Below are 17,293 nucleotides of genomic sequence, written 5' to 3' on the forward strand. Positions count from 1 at the left end.
CCATCCATTATCTATACTTACTAGGCTCTATTGGAGTTCCACAGCCAGCACGGAAAAAAAAATCTGGACTACTATCACCAGCTCCCTCCTGAGGACAGAAAATGGTTAAAATTACATTTCAGAGGTGGCCAATGGAACATTTTTCACCAATGGACCTCATAATGTGTTTGTTAGCTTGGGACCTTAGTTTTGTCACTCTTCATTTGGAAAAAAGTTAGATTTACTCAGTAAAATTTTCTAATTGAACTATCTGCATCTTTTAAAGCTGGAACCCTTTAAACTCTCTTCTGTCCTTAAAGTAGAAGTCAGAATCACACATTCTACTCTACCCAAGGGTCTTTAAGAACTTCTCACCACCCATGCACAGGAGTCTATGCTACATTACAGTGGAAGATAGCTCAGGAAGAAAGAAACCAAAATATGATTGATGTCTTTGGAATGGTCACAAATGGATCCAAAGAAATTCAATGAAAGGAGGTAATGGAAGAAAAAGGTATCAAACATTTCTTATGAAAATTATTCCATCAAAATGCTTCCTGCTGAACTATAATTTCACTGGGATTGGAATACAGACAAAATGGTTAAAATTGAATTTGAGTTCAAGGTCAGCAAATGGCTAATGCCTAAATCTCTGCCCATCTACCTTAGAGAAGACCTAGAGAATTCCTACAGAAAAGATAACCCATGCCAAGGAAAAATGACCTCTCACAAGGCCTTGAGAGCCAGTGAGCTCCTCTGCCCAAGCAGCTCCAGATACCTTCTTGCCATCCTGTATAAAGAAAAAGACTACAGAATGAGTCTATAAGTCACCTCCATGGGGCCAAGGCAACGAGGCTCCATTGTCCCTTTATGACCCTCTGGAATGGGCTTGCCAAATTTAACACAAAGCAAGAGGAGTGGGAAAACGACTTGGTGAAAATGTTTATTCTGTTGTCTTTGGCTCTAATCTATCATATACTCTCAGAACAAATTAGAAATAACCTACAACTACTGTGTGTGTATGTGTGTGTGTACACGTGCGTGCACGTGTGTGCACTCATATGAATGTATGATTTATTTACTGCATCATTCTAGATGTTTAGTCTTTTTCAAATTTACTATTTCTTAAAGAATGAAGATATTTTTATTTATATTCTACTACATTTCTCAATTATAGGAGTGCTCCTCAAGATTAAATTTTTCTTTTTTGAAAACTTAGTCATTCATTTTTAGGACACACTAATTGCACTGGAAAAATGAAATGGTTCAATCTTTCAAATTATAATATTTGATTTTTTAACCACTTTAAAATATCCTTTTAGCCTATTTAATATTCAGTTGCTATGGAATACTGATAGTTCAGGATGCATAGTCTCATTTTCAATTTGTCAAAACCTGTAGAGCCCCAAAAGCCCATAATGAATGTGTCAGAAAAATTAAACCAGTAAATATGCACAACTATCCTTTTCCAAATTTCCCTGTGTCCCTCAGCATATTATTTTTTCATTCCTCTACTTCATTAAAGAATTGGCATAGCCAGGCATGGTGGCACTTGCCTATAATCCCACTGACTTTGGAGGCTGAGACAGGAAGATCACAATTTCAAGGCCAGGCTCAGCAACCTAGTGAGGCCGTAAGCAACTTAATGGGAACCTGTCACAAAATAAGAAATAAAAAGGACTGGACATGTGGCTCAATGGTTAAGTGCCCTCGAATTTAATCCCTGGTATTGAAAAAGAAAAGAAAAAACAATTGGTGGGTTCTCTCACAATCTGTTCTCTTGGACTGGGATCCAGGCAGCAGTCTATACTTACTTGAGTGGCGGATGAAGATTAAGTATGATTTAAAAACTAGGGAGTCCCAGTCTTCAGTCCCTTTGATCCTAGACTTAAATTTAATGTCCTATACTATATCCATACAGGATTCAAAGTTTTTTCAGACTTTTTTTTCATTTACAACCTGCATACCACATAAGAGAATTTAGGAAAACCTTAAATAGGCATATTTAAGAGTTTAAATAAAAAGCATTCAAATGTTTTCCTATATTAAAAAGTATCCTGAGAATTAGAACTTTATACCTGAACCATGGCAAAGACCCTCCACATCCACCTCACACCCAGAGCACCTACTAAGCTCACTTTTCTTAGTAGTACTTTTAGTTTCTTTCCAGACTTTGAACTTACTGTATGTAGGTCATTTTGACCTGGAATACTTTTCAGAAGACACAGAAGCCTCCCTCCCTCAGTCAACAGACTGGGAGGTGCTGACAATCAGCACCCTCTTGTGGTCTGTCTCCCTAGACACAGCTCTGTTCAGATGCTCCTGCCCTATCAATGTTCAGTGGCTCCACTCTGAAGCATTACACTTTCCCACTGCCATTCCTCAGATTAGCCTCCTGAGTCCTGCACAATGTGACCACAGCCATTCCATTCTTATTCCCATAAGATCACCGCCCCTCTACCCCGACCCACAGATGCACACAAACATGAATTATCAAATCACAAGTCACCCTGCTCAGTAGGATACCGGGTCTCTCCACTGCTGCCCCTTGCCAAAAATACCCATCATCTCATGTTCCTACCTGCCATAGTGTGCTCCAGAACTACTAATTGCCAATCAGCCTTCCCAGGTTTCCCTGATAAAATTAAATTCTCCCTCAGCCCTGCTGAGTCCTGGTCCAGCATTTTAAAATAACAAAGATAAGAGCATCTACCTGATAGGACACATGGGATTAAAAATGTGACTCACAAGCACAGTCCCTGGGCCACAATTAGCACTCATACATGCTGGTTTCATCTTTGGTTTCAAGTCTCCCCCATGAGGGATACATATAAGGAAACATAAATATTTGAAATGAATGGGCTCCGTAAATGGAGAATTTAGGAACATTTGATTTAAGGTCAGTTTACTTTAATACTTACTACTGAGTCACTTGCATTCAGGGAATCTGCCCGCTGACACTTAACTGCTGACAACATGCAGCACTTCTGGAATACTCGGTACAACTCTTGGCTAACACTCGGCAGAATTGAAGTCTGTCTCATAAGAAACACTAAAACGTAAGAGAAGTAAAAATTGGGTGACTATGGACATGAGGCACAGGCTCAGAGTCTTCCTCAGGTTCCAACAGTTCTCTCTACCGGCAGCTCCAGGGAGGTTGTTGGGTGAAAGCACTATCAATCACTGGCTGGGTATCTTAAGCAACACAGATCATTCATACGACATGCAGAGCATCATTTATGTATTGAGGATCCTAAGAATTGAAGGTGAAGAAAACACTAAATTCAAGTCACAAGGCCTGAGTGAAGCCCACTTCAGCTACATAGCAGCACTGTGACCAGAGACACATCCTCTGTGGCCTTAATTTCTATGTCTATAAAATGAGGTTTAAAAATAAGAAACCTGGCAAGCTGGCTCATGAGGATCAAGTGAGAAAGTACACAACAGCCTCACACATGCTGTAAAACCTCGTGGAAACTTTGGGACTTGCATGATTTGAATACATGTAGAGTCCTCCAACGGCTAAGGCCTTGGCCCCCAGGGTGGCACTACAGTCCAGAGGCATGGACTCTTGGAGGGTGAGCCTACTGGGAAGTCCTTAGGTCACTTGGGGTGTGCCCTCAGAAGGGAGTGGGGCCCTGGGCTTAAGTTGTGAACGTTCTCCCTGACGTACACTTCCACCATGCTGTCCCTCCTTCCACCTTCCTCACCAGAGGACTGTGCAGCTCCCCTGCCTTTCACCTCTCAAACTGTGAGTTAAGTAAATGTTTTCTAAGTTAGTTGACTTGGCTGCTTTGCTGTAGGAACACAAAGCCCCTACTGGGGTGGTGGGGAGGGGTGATGATTTATTTAGATGGTAACCCCCATCTTCAGAGCTGGCTAAACTGGTCTAAGACCCAGTGTTCACAGAGCCTCCAAGATATCCAGCCAGGGGCCTCAGTGCCTATGGAGGACAGTTACCTCTTAGAGGACCTGTAGGAACAGCTACAGGTTTCTCGGATGTCATTAAACTCTCCAACTTCTGTGGGAAAATGAAAGAAAGAGTAGTCAGATAGTTCAGTCTGTTTCAATTAATAATAGTCAATTTAGCAAGAAGAACACAAGAACAACTCCCTGCTTCTCAGAAAGAACCAATTATTCCCTGTCTCCATAGTTTAGTTTCTTCTGAGTTTCTGTTATGAGACTCCGGCCAATGACCATAGATGGGATTTCATCTGAAATCTCACCAGAATACAATTGAGAGATCATTAGATCCTAATGAATATCTGCTTTTTATTCAATCTACAAGCAGGATGAGGGACTAGCTATGAAGACATTCAACAAGACAAATAACTTTTAAAAATATCAGAGACATAATTTGATTTTGGGAGACATTTCTTTGCACGTCCCTAAGTGGGGTGCTGTGTGTAATACGTGTTAGTAAGTGTGTGAAGAGGGGTGTGGGGGTGGCAGCCAGCAGAGCCAACGAGATCCAAACCTTACCTACAATAACGAACCCATCAGAGTCACATCTGTAGGCCTCGTGCACCACATTATGGTGAGAAGGCGTTTCAACAGTCGGGCTGACCTGTAACACCGCACAACCTAGAGAAAGGAGGGAAGGGGATTTTCACCATCAAAAAGAGAAAGAAGGATTGGGGATGTAGCTCAATGGTAGAGCACTTTCCTAGCAGGTGAGGCCCTGGGTTCAATCCCAGTAGTACAGAAAACAACCGACAAAACAAATTGCAACCTGTAACACCCAGTTAAACAGAAAGTGAGGAGTGAAAGAGCTAAGATATTAATTTTTTTAAAAATTCAGTTCTAGGAATAAAAAACCAGGAAGCCATTTTCCTATTCTTCAGAGATTAACAATTAAGTGAAAGACCTTGTCTTTTGGAGTTCCTAATAATAATTTGCCTACTTTTGAGTATGTTTGAAATTTTCGTAACATAAGGTTTTAAAAAAATATGAAAGAGGGTTAAAAACTGTCAGCTTCACAGGAAGGCAAACATATAAGTGATGTAAATACTGTACTGGATTGAGTAGTGTCCCAACCAAATTCATGTCCACCTAGAACCTGTGGTTGTGGCTTTATTGAAAAGAGTCTTTGCAGATGTAATGGTGGGAAAGTAATCGTCAGTTTTTGATTTTTTTTTTTTTTTTTTGAAAGGAAGCAGGTTGTAAGGGAGTATAAGATGACTAATTTAACATATTCTGTGAGAGGTTATCTATGTCATTGTGATTATATCAGCCATGAGATAGTAAAGTGCTTTCAAGTCATCCAGAAATGAAGTGCTAAGTTACAGGCTCTGAGGGTCAACCAGATGGACAAGGTCAGTGGGTCCCAGCCATATGGAGCCAACACGTGGAAGAGAGAGGCAGGACAGAAAAACACAAATTTGGGAGACTGCAACTGAGAGGCAGAAGAAGAAAGCATTCACCTTTTCTATGTCAGCAGGCAGCACAAATGGCTCTGGTGAGAAGGAAGTCCAAGAAATGGCTCCTCCCCTGATTTGAACAGCACCTGCAATACAGCAAGTCATTGGGAATGGAGGAAAGGAAGTTCAAAGATTAAGAAATCAAAACAATCCTAGGGCTTAGGTGTTAAGTACTGCAAATAAATAAATAAATAAAACCTAGAACAATTCTATAATAAATGAGGACAACAGCAGAAGGACCCTTGTGGTGGGAGTTCTTGCAGGTTTTATCTTAATGAGGGGCTACTGGAGGAACTGGAGGAAATGGGAGGAATCCCCAGAGAGAGCACAGGAGAGCCACTGGAGTGGAGAACAATGAGGCAAAGAGGGTAGAAAGAGGAGAGGAGCCATAACTAGAATTACGGGTTCACATCTTGACTTATCACAACTGACCCCAACTTCCTGCTACATACACAAAACCATCTGAAAAAGATCAGCATTGCTTCTCTAAAATGGTCTTCCTCCGTTACAACTGAGAAGAAGGTACAGAAGTTACCTCCTGCTGAATCATCCATTCTGCAACCCTTAGCCCCTCCATTCCTGGCAGTGACCAGCCTCAAACAAAGCACCACATCTGCCATGTGCTTTCTTACTGCGGCACTGAAGGCAAACGTTTCTGTGACAGCCACAAGAGTGAGTGTCCCAACCTACTAAATGAGAACAAAATGCTGCAAATGTCCTGCTAATCATCCACTTCAGGATGACAACCAGAGGCAAGTGGGATCACTCAAGTGCCTTTCTTCTGTTCAAGAAAGAGGATGATGCATGGAAAACTGGAGCCTTTGGGCTTTAGAAGGCCTTCTGGTGCTGGCGAACTTGTTTTGGTGAAGGACTAGGTAAGTGAATGTTGTAGGATTTGAAAAGTGAATGTTGTAGGATTTGAGAGCTCTAAGGTATCTGTGGCACTGTAATCAGAAAGCAGCTATTGAGAAAACAAAACTTTTTAAAATAAAAAGTGGAGGCTAACAGGGCACCGTGTTGCACACCCATAATCCCAGTGACTCTAGAGGCTGAGGGAGGAGTACCACAAGTTCAAGGACAGCCTCAGCAACAAAGTGAGGCTCTAAACAACTTAGGAAGTTCAAGTCTCGGAGTAAAGGAAAAAAGAGCTGAGGATGTGGCTCAGTGTTTGAGTGCACCTGGGTCCTTTACCCAGTATAAAAACAAAAAGAAGAGGAAGCTGGCAGAATTTGACCCACAGGGCATAACTGCAGACCCCAAGTACAGAAGAACACAGAGAAGAATCAGAGTGGATTCCAGTTCCAGCTCTCTGTTCACTAGCTGTGCCTCAGCCATGCATTTGCTCATCCCTTAAATTGGGATTATCACCTATTAGAACATTAAGGAGAAAGGGAATGTGAAAGTGTTTCTAAATGTGCAGATCTTGTGCAAATAAGAAGAACCAGGGGATTGATTCCTACAGCCTCAGGAAATGCTTTCAGGCTCAGGTATTTGCTGAAAAATGAAAGCTCCCTGGCTACCATTTGAGATGCCCTGGTCCTAGGAATATCCACGTCCTGGTGGCTGATGCCCGTTTTCCTCCTTGCTGCCCAGAACTAAATGAATCGTATCATCAGGACTTCTCTTTCATTCCGGGGAATAATCTGTTTATCAATGTTGAGAGACTCTCCAAGCACTGAATGGTTTTCAGAGTCACTGAGAAGGGTTGCTGGGAGCCCTGTATACGGATGAAAGGGGTTGAGCATCTGCATTTTTCTCAGGAGGAAAACAAGACTACAGGATGATTCAACTTGCACAATACTTCCTGTAGAGGGGTACAACAAAGTGGTTTGGGAAAGGGGTATTCTAGGCCCTAAAGATCTTCTGTCAGTGACATTTTATAATTTGTCACTGTGATGGTTTTGGGGAGACAGGGCTTGCCTCCGTGAAACACCCTAACAGCGGACTAATCTCTGACTTAGCAACTCCTCAATCTTCAAGTCACTCTGTCCTGAGTACTATCCAGGCAGGTGGACATGAGAGCAAAAAGACCTGTAATGAGAGTCATTTTACACGAATTTGGTTTTCGCCTCAAAACTGGGCATTGAAAGACTGTCCAAAATCTATTCTTCAGTTATGAATGAAGTGTTAAAGATTGTCATCATCTTTGATTTTTCCAACATTTCCAACAAAACAAATGAACCCAACTTTTCAGTAAGGAGGAAGAAGGGTTCCTGCTAGGGAGAAGTACACAAAGAAGCATGTGGCAGTAGGAAGGCAAACAGTTTAAAATTATTTGAATTTAAAAAAAAAAAAAACTCCATTTCAGTAGCATCTTGTGTGCGACTTGAAGTCATTCATAGCAAAATAACTATTAGATCACAGGAATTGTCAAAAACCACCAGATTATACCCACCATCCACCTGAATCTGACTATAAAACGTTTACCAGCACACCACGGGATAAGCCCATCTTGAACTATTTAAAAATGTAAAAAATGGGCAAAAAAAATGAAGATGTGTTGAGGAAAGATGCACATTGATAAAGAAAAAGATTACTGACAATATTTAATCAACATAAAAGGGATGCTGTAGGAGAATTTCCCAAACTACTAAACTACAACTCACTAAATGGTAAGCACTTCCTAGGTTTCAGAGTTCAGTTGCCTAAAAAATAAGTTTAATGAATGTTTCTCTTTTTTTTTTCATTTAATGAATATTTCCATCCTGACCAAATGACACCAGTTCTATAAAAAACACTGATATGATCATGATGTTTAAATTGGCAGGACATTGTTACCACTAGACATCAGCTCACCTTGACCATAGAAGAAGAAACCTTGATAAAAATGAATACCCTATTTCACTGGTGATTTGGAAGCCTAGACAAATAAATAATATAATGATAATAATCAGTCTCTGAAACTGTTGACAGGGGAGAAAGCTATAACAGGATTCGTACGTGTGTAGTTCTTTATATATGTTATATGTGTTTGTATGTAAGATTCCATATGTTGTATATAGAGTTTGAACAGTAAGATGTTAGAAACAAAATTTCATCAAGTAATAAGAGGACATTAAAAAGAAAAAACAAGCTTAAGTCACATATCAGAAAATATTACTTTTGTTACGTAAGGTAAAATATTTCCAACTAAAGAAGAGTAAAAGCTGTAGGAACAGCATGATATTTTCATGAAAGCAGACATGCAGACAAACAGGACAGAAGGACAGAATTAATGGCCTACAGTAAACCAAAAAATCAATCACTGTCTCATTTTCAACTAAAGTGCTAAGACATGCAGTGCAGGTAAGACAGACTTTTCAGTAAATGTTGCTGGGAAAACCAGGGAATTCATATGCAGAAGAGTGAAACTACTCCTACCTCTCACCAGGTTTTTTAAAAAAATAAATTCCAACTGGATTAAAGACTAAATGTAAGACCTGAAACTGTGAAACTACTACATGAAAACACAGAATGCTTCAGGACATGGAAGTGGGCAAAAATTTTCTGAACAAGAACCTATAAATCACTGGAAACAAAAACTAAAAATAGACAATGGGGTTGCATCAAACTCAAAAGCTTCTTCACAGAAAAATAAAAAATGAGCAGAGTGAAGAACCAGCCTAAAACAATGGGAGAAAATATGCAAACTCTACATCTGGAAAAGGGCTAACGTCCAGGATCTATAAAAAACTCCCAGAAATCAAAGGCAAAAACCCAACCCAATGAAAAGTGGGCAGTAGACCTAAATAGAGATTTCTCAAAAGAAGACGACAAATGGTCAACAAGTACACAGAAAAAGTGTCCCACATCACTAATGATGAGGAAAGTACATGTCAAATCCACAGTGAGATGTCACCTCACTCTAGAACCAATGGCTAGAATGAAAAAGACAGCAGCAAGTGCCGACAAGGATGTGGAGTGAAGGGGACCTTCCACACTGTTGGTGGGAGTGGCTGGTGAGCTCGGTTGTCATGGAAACAGTATGGAGGTTCCTCAAACTTCAAAACCAGAACTCCCACATGATCCAGCCATCCCCCTACTGGTATGTATCCAAAGAAATGACATTTGTGTGTCATAGAGACCTCTGCACCCCCATGACTGTTGCAGCACTATTCACAACAACCAAGATAGGGAAACAATCTAAGGATCCATCAGCTGATGAGTGGATAAAGAAAATGTGGTAAATAGACACAGTGGAATACCATTCAGTCACCGAAAGGATGAAATCCTGGCACTTGTGACAACACTGATGAAACTAAGGATTAGTTGAAGCCAGATGCAAGAAGACAAGTGCTGTGAGATCACACAGATATGAGGAATCTAGAACAGTTAATCTCAGAGAAGTTGGAAATAGAATGCTGCTTACGAGTGTTGATCAAAGGGCACCAAGTCACAATTAAGGTAGGAGCAAGGACACCTGATGTGCTCTTGTAGTACAGGGTAACTACAGACAACAGTTATGAACAGTGTATCAGCAAAAGTCAAGAAGATTATGTGTTTTTTTTAGTTATAAGAATGTGTCTAGGAAATAGATATATTTAACTTGATCTAAACATTTCACAATGCACACATGTATCAAAATATCACATGACACCCTATTGTGTGTATGATTTTTAAGTTCCTATATATCATTTGAAAAAATAAATTTAAGTACAAACATACACTGATGAAAATCTATTTTCTTTATTTGCACTCTGAAATAGTCTAACCACTTACAAAATTTCATTATCTTGATGTTTCGAAGAGGAAAGAAATTCTGAAAGCAACCATCTTTGTCATTGACACTGGCAGTCTCCTGTCAAGATGATTTTCTACTTCTCTTTTCTGTCCAATAAAATCATAGGATAACTAAATAAGGAATGCACATAAATAGGAAAGATACTCTCTCCAAAAGACTGAAACCTGCCTGCTATTATAGCTAAAAGCAGTTAAATGGATGTGACTGTTTTCCAATCAAGATGTTACTTCAAAAGCAAAGAGTCTACCCTCCACTACCAGCATAGACAGACTGCCTGTAGGAACTTCATATCTTGCTTTCATGTCTCATGAGGACACCTAAGCATCCACTTAACTGGTTGCCTTGTTGACATCCTATTCCGTATTATTCTTATTTCACAGGCAACAGGGAAGCTTGAAATCAAACATATCAGGATCACTTGAGAGTGAACTTGGTCAGCATTGAGGTGCATGGAGAATCTGTGCTCTTCAGCCCTCTTGTGTAGAACTTCCAATAGGCCTTCAATAGTGTGTTCCTAGTATATTTTCAACCACTCTGTATTCAAAGGATATTCATACAGATATTCTAAGGCTAATAAAAATGATTTAGAATGATTAATATTGCTACCACCTTCAATGTGCATAGTAATATTCACAAATCTGCCTTACACCAAAATATACAAAGTTCTTTTAAATTATGTTAATGCAACAAAAGATGGTATTGCACTTAATAGGCTTATTGTGATCCACTAGAACATTTAAAAACTTGTCAATCCATGTAAATCAGTAAAGTTTTCTGATATGAATAATTAATAATGCAACATAGCTATTTAAAATGTATCACTTCTAACTTAGAAATTATAACTACAATCATGGGACCTATAGAAGGTCTCTGATCAACTATTTCTAAACCTACTACCTACCTCTCTTTTAAACTACAGAATAGGAATCATCAAAATCATTATTACACCTACTCGTGTATATTACATATAAACTAATTCTCTTTAAGGTTCCATGTAAAGAGACATTAGACCAAATCTCTGTATATTTCAGTCATGTGATTCACTTTAGGAATGAATTTTACAAAATCAGAGAGGTGGGCAATGCTGTAAAGACCACTCATGTCTGCAGTCCTAACCGAGGTTTATTGAAATTCATAGATTTCTACAAAAGTAAAAAAGTTTCCTCAGTGTAAGAAACAAGCAGGAAAATAAAAAGCTGTCAACTGATCAATAAATGATGCACCTTTAGGAAACAAAGTCTTTAGTTCTCTGTCAGCACAGAACCATCAGACAGTACGTGGTTTACCTACAAACTGTGTCCACGGGGGATGAGCCCTGTGCTGCTGCTGCTTCACAAACACCAAAGACAGAGGTCAGTGTGACATTAGTATTGGAAAACACCAAACTACAGTGTGGCAAATGTTAATTTAACACAAAATTATGTGTGTTTGTGTGTATGTGTGTGTGTGTGTGTGTGTGTGTGTGTGTGTGTGTGAGAGAGAGAGAGAGAGAGAGAGAGAGAGAGAGAGAGAGAGAGACACTGGAGATTGAGCCCAAGGGTCCTCCACCGCTGAGCTGCATCCCCAGTCTGTTTCATTATTATTATTGTTTGATTTTAGTCTAAGACAGGGGATCCCTATTTTGCTACAGCTGCCCTTCAGACTGTGATCCTCCTACCTCTGCTTGCCAAGTTTTTTGGGATTTTAGGCAACATGCCAGGACAAAATCTGCCTCTTAAATTTCCGTAACAGGACATATCAAACTCTTCTCTTTCTTCATTACTTTAAGGAAAACTTCTATGATCAACTTGCACTTCCAAGTAGGGGTGTCAATGCAGGCTAAGAGGCAAAGAGGTAACCAAAGAAAGAAAGGGAAAGAAAGAGAAAGGCAAACACAGAGAAGGGGAGAGAGCAAAGAGCAAGACTAGAATCACAAGATCCAAACCACCTTTGAATGTTAGAAAGTAGATTAGTCTTCGACATTCTGCTATTGCTTGCAGAGACACAGGATGAAATCAAAAGTATGTAAAGTGGTTTCTGACATCTCATTGGTTTTAGGAGGCAAATATAGCCAGTCAACTCAATGAGCAATGGAGACATTAGCCAGACTTAGATTTCCCTCCTGGTCAAAGCAGCATATCTCTATCAAGTATGTTTCCCAAACAATGACCTTCCCACATTTTTTCAAAGTTGATTGAAGTTGTTACCTATCTTCTCAAATGTGCTTCATAGGAAGGAAAAGACAAATGCATCATGGATTGTAAGAGCTGGGTTAAATCTACCAAGCTGTAACAGCAAATCTACCCAGTGAAATTCTCTCAGGATAGGAGCCATTTCTTATTCAACCAGGAACTGGGGTGGACTAAGCACTCAATAAATAGCTTAGAAAGAAACTGAATCCTATTGTGTCTAGTATGTCATAAAAGGGCCATCCAATGTGGGGAGAAAGGTACACTCACACATTGTTGGTGGGATTGCAGATTGGTGCAACCACTTTGGAAAGCAGTATGGAGATGTCTAAGAAAACTTGGAATGGAACCACCATTTGACCCAGCTCTCCCACTCCCCGGTTTATACCCAAAGGACTTAAAATCAACAAACTGCAGTGATGCAGCCACATCAATGTTTCCCCAGCTCAATTCACAATAGCAAAACTATGGATCTATCCTAGATGCCCTTCACCAGATGATTGGATAAAGAAAATGTGGTACATATACACAGTGGAATATTACTCAGCCTTAATGATGAATAAAATTAGGGCTTTTCCAGGTAAATGGATGGAACTGGAGATTATCATGCAAAGTGTAATAAGTCAATCCCAAAATACCAAAGGTGGAATGTTTTCTCTGATAAGCACATGGTCATCCATCTTGGGGCTAGGTAGGGAAGTATGAAGTATGAAGGAACCTTAGATTGTACAGAGGGGAGCATGGGGAGGTGTGGTTCAAGTGGGAATAGGAAGAAGAGTAGACTGAGACAGACATTATTACCCTATATACATGTATGAAAAGAATTTTTTGAATTTATCACTGTAAATAAATAAATGACTAAAGGGTCATCCAAGAGAGATTACTAGGACACTTAGAAAGATCATCTAGATATGACACCCAGGTCTACGCTCTTACTTCATAATGTAGAAAAGGTCATAATAGGACACTTACTTCTTCTAGGCAGTATTACTGAGCCTGTCTCCACCTTGATGCTGAAAGTGACAATTCTGATTTCAGAACTGGTGTCCATACTGACCCAAGCACAATGAGTCTGGATTCCTCCCTACATTGCACTTTAGAATGAGAGTAACTGCTGCTCAAAGTGTGCATCTTCATTACCACTAAAATCAAGTGGTCAATAACAAATTCAGTCAGTGTTTTTTAAAAGACTCACTGTGTGCTTGATGCTGCACTAGATAGAAGAAAAGTGAAACTGAATAAAATATGTACTGTGCCCCTGAAAGCATTACAGACTAGTGGTTAAAACAAACATGAAGCAAAAGCATTTGTACAACGCAGTAAGTGCTGTAATCATGGTGCTATGGAAACAGAAGTAACATTTCTCTCTCTCCTGTGATTTCAAAGCCACTCACATCTGACCAGTCTTGAAGGTTAAGTCATAGAAAGGAGAGAAGTTTCTACTGAGAGAACACACACAGAGATATTAGCCATAAAAGACATGGCCTGTGATGAACGCCACAGATAGCTGAATCACAAGTTCAACCAACCAAGGAGGAAAGGCGAGATCTTGAAAAACTTACAATGTCTCAGGCAACAGGAAACCACAAAGAAGTGGACATGTGTGGTAGGTAGGGTAATCACCCTTCCCTCAAAAAGAGATGTTCAACCTAACCCCAGAACTTAAAGCAAAGAGCAATTCCAAAATGGGTACATTTTGCTTTTATATAACTAGATCCATGAGATGACTTGTCACCTCCACTCCCCAAACCCATGTGCTCCCTTCTCTGTACCTTCAACAGGGACCCTTAAGTGACTTTGGGTAGTGAGGCAGCATGGCAGGTGGTGAGGCACACAGTCCCTGCTGCAGGCAGGTCCACCGTACACCCTGACCCTTCTCTCCCTTACCTGCAAAAAGGTTGAAGGGGATGATGCCATAGAACACTCTGGGTCTCCAATGCCTTCTCAGATGTGGTTCCTCCAACAGTGGCCACCTACCCTCTCCACAGACCTCAGGGAGGGATTCCTTCTGCCAGGGCCCACTGACTGTTTCAAACTCAGTCATGTCTACACTGGATCTAGGGCAAAACCTCCATTCAACTGGGTTAAGGGGAGCAAGTATCCAAGGCACTAGGTCAAAGCAAGTGAGTGCTCATCTACACTGGCTAGAGGAAAGAGACCCTCTACACCAGCTAAGGCAACTGAGGCCCCATCTACACTGGCTCAAGGTGATCAAGTCTATCTACACTTAACAGGAGAGGGAGGCACAGGGATCCAGGCCTGGAGAGGACGCCTGGTGGGCTCCAGCTTCACTTGGACAACCCCCTCCCCCACTTATTTACATCAGTCTTTTTTTTTTTTTTAATCTTTGAAACATCAATGTGACTATGCCATTTGAGAGAAATAGATTTATTAATAAATATCTCTGCCCTCCCAGGAGCATGGGAGGAAGGACAGAGAAGAGCAGGGCAGGGGAAATGTCCCAGGGAAAATAGTCTCATCTGATGTCTCTCCCAGGTAGGGGCAGGGGAGACACCTGATGTCCAGGTAGATCCAGATGTGCTCCTGGCTGGACCCCACGTGGAGAAGCCCGAGCCAGTGAGCACACTCAGTCCTGCAGCTGTTTCAGTCCATGTGACCAATGTCCACATAGTGACAACAGCATCCACAGAGCAAAGTGTCCTCTGGCTGGCTGTGTGTTCGTTTGGTCCGTCTGAGGTCTGAATTAGATAGGAACCACCCGGTTTCCAAACTTAGCAGGTCTCTGGTCTCCCTGTGTCTCGGCCTCGTCTTCGCTAACACAGGAGGGTATGCAAGAGCACAGTCGGCGGAGGCAGGTGGCGATCCTCTGCCTCACCCGCTTCCAGCGCTTCCTGTGGCCCTGGGGATGGGCTGTGGTGGCATCTTGGGAGACGTGGCTGTCGGCTGATATGCAGGGTCCGGGTTTGTCGCACACAGAGTCAGGCTGGGAGGCTAGGCTGGGAGTGGGGGTCTTGTCATGCAGGAAGCGGAGTCTAATGGCAGGCACGCTGGAGCTTCTCTCAACCTTCTGCCCTGACTCTTCGGCCTCCTCAGGTGGCTGAGGTTCACAGGGCAAGGGGGAGGTGTGGAGGGCAGGCTCACTCGCCCTCCTCTTTGGGAGGGCAGGGGACACGGAAGGATCCCTGGGGCACGGCTGAGGTACCAGCCTCCGCCTCACAGGCTTCATGCAGCCTGTCCCCTGGCTTATCTGCTGCTGCACTAGGAGATACGCAGCCATGGCATCGTCAAACCTCCTCTTGGATAGAGACACCCAGGTAGTGTATGGGTCGAAGCCCATGTCAAAGAGGACCGTCAGTACTGTGGGGTCTGAGAGGCTGGGGAGGGGCTCGTCATGGGAAGATGAGTTCTCCTCACCCTGACTCAGCCAGGGGTCCTCCAAGATGTCCCCTACCGAGAGCCTGCTTTCAGGGTCCTCTGCCAGGATTTTCTTGACCAGTTCTTGTGCTTCAGCAGACACGTGCTGGGGAAATTCCAACTCAATGTAGGAGATGATAAGCGGGCGGTTGCCTGTCAACATAAAATACAAAATGATACCCAGTTTCCAGACGTCCTCTGCGGGGCCCTCCAGAGAGCCCCAGGACTCGTTCTGCTGCTGCCCAGGCTTGACAACGGTGCTTAAGCCAAAGTCGATGAGTCGGATGTCTCCCCTGGCATCCAGCACAATGTTCTCGGGCTTCAGGTCTCCATGCACGATGCACATCTTGTGGCAGTAGCACACTGCACACGTGATCTGCCTAAATAGTCTCCTGGCCTCCTCTTCCTCCTGCATGCCTCCATCTGGGATGAAGTCAAATAGCGATCCCCTGCCTCCATGCTCCATCACCAGGTAGACATGTTGGTCGGTTTCAATAACCTGTAAGAGCTGGATCACATTCGGGTGGTTCAGGGTCATCAATGCCCGTTTTTCAGAGCGGGCCAAACTCTTCCACATTCTCTTTTCCAGGACTTTCACCGCCACCTCTGCCCCAGTGAGCAGATGGCGGGCGAGGATCACCTGACTAAATGCCCCATGCCCAATGGCCCTCAAGACCTGGTAACGGTCTGTGAAGGCCTCCTCCTGCACCACTACACTAGTCTCTCTACTCTTCCTAGCCATCCTAAGCAGGAACACCCACTAAGGATGCTAGCTAAAAAAAAAAATAACAAACCAAAAGCAAAAAACAGAACAAAACAAAACAAAAAACCCAAATCAAAGAACCAATCTCCAAAGTCCACAGCCACCAACCACCAACCGCCAACCACCAAACGCACTAACTATCTGGGAGTCCGACAGGTCACCACCAAGAGCTTCCTGTACTTATGGACAAAGACCCAGCCTCAGCCAGTCAGTTATATACCTGGTGTTTGACATTCCCTCACAATGGCTCCTTGTGAGGTCAGAGCAAGTAATGACACAGTCACATCTCTCATCACCCCCACTGGCCATCTCCCTTTGGGTCTACAGGACCTTTTCCACTTTCAGAGTAAGAATAAAAATCGACTCCAAAAGTTATTTCTTCAATGCCATATGGAAACTGATATGTATTTTTTAAATATTAAAAATTGAACAGTACTTCCATGGACTTTTCATTTGAAATCTGAGAGTCTCCGATAACTTAGTCTTTGACAGACTTTAACGAATCTATGCTGATGGTATTCCACTTCCTTTTCTTTCGTCCACCACTGAATATAGGTGTCGAAAAGATGGCAGCACCTCACTCATATGGTGATAATATAACAGAAGACTGTTCCCTAAGACACTCTAGAACACGGTATGCACACCTACAGGGTTGAGAGGGAGGAAGGGTTCATCATAATTTCCCCATAAGGTCTCATCAGATCTCTCATTAGAAACCCTGGAGCATAAAACACAGTGGGAGAAAATAGTCAAGGTGATAGAGGAAAAAGCCTGGAAACCAAAAATCCTAGAAACAATAGCGTGTCCTTCACAGAACGGGAAGAAATGGAGGCATTCTCAGATGACTGGGTCCTCAATGCTGTTTTAA

The 17,293-nt window shown here is 42.1% G+C and overlaps 1 pseudogene; it reads left to right on the forward strand.

Moving 5' to 3' along the window:
• Window positions 1-17,081, forward strand: part of LOC124985560 (5-hydroxytryptamine receptor 2A-like) — an 84,965-nt pseudogene extending 67,884 nt beyond the window's left edge.
• Window positions 17,082-17,293: the final 212 nt, after the last annotated feature.

The sequence above is a fragment of the Sciurus carolinensis genome, chromosome 5 (genome assembly GCF_902686445.1).
Source record: "Sciurus carolinensis chromosome 5, mSciCar1.2, whole genome shotgun sequence".
Lineage (NCBI taxonomy): Eukaryota > Metazoa > Chordata > Mammalia > Rodentia > Sciuridae > Sciurus > Sciurus carolinensis.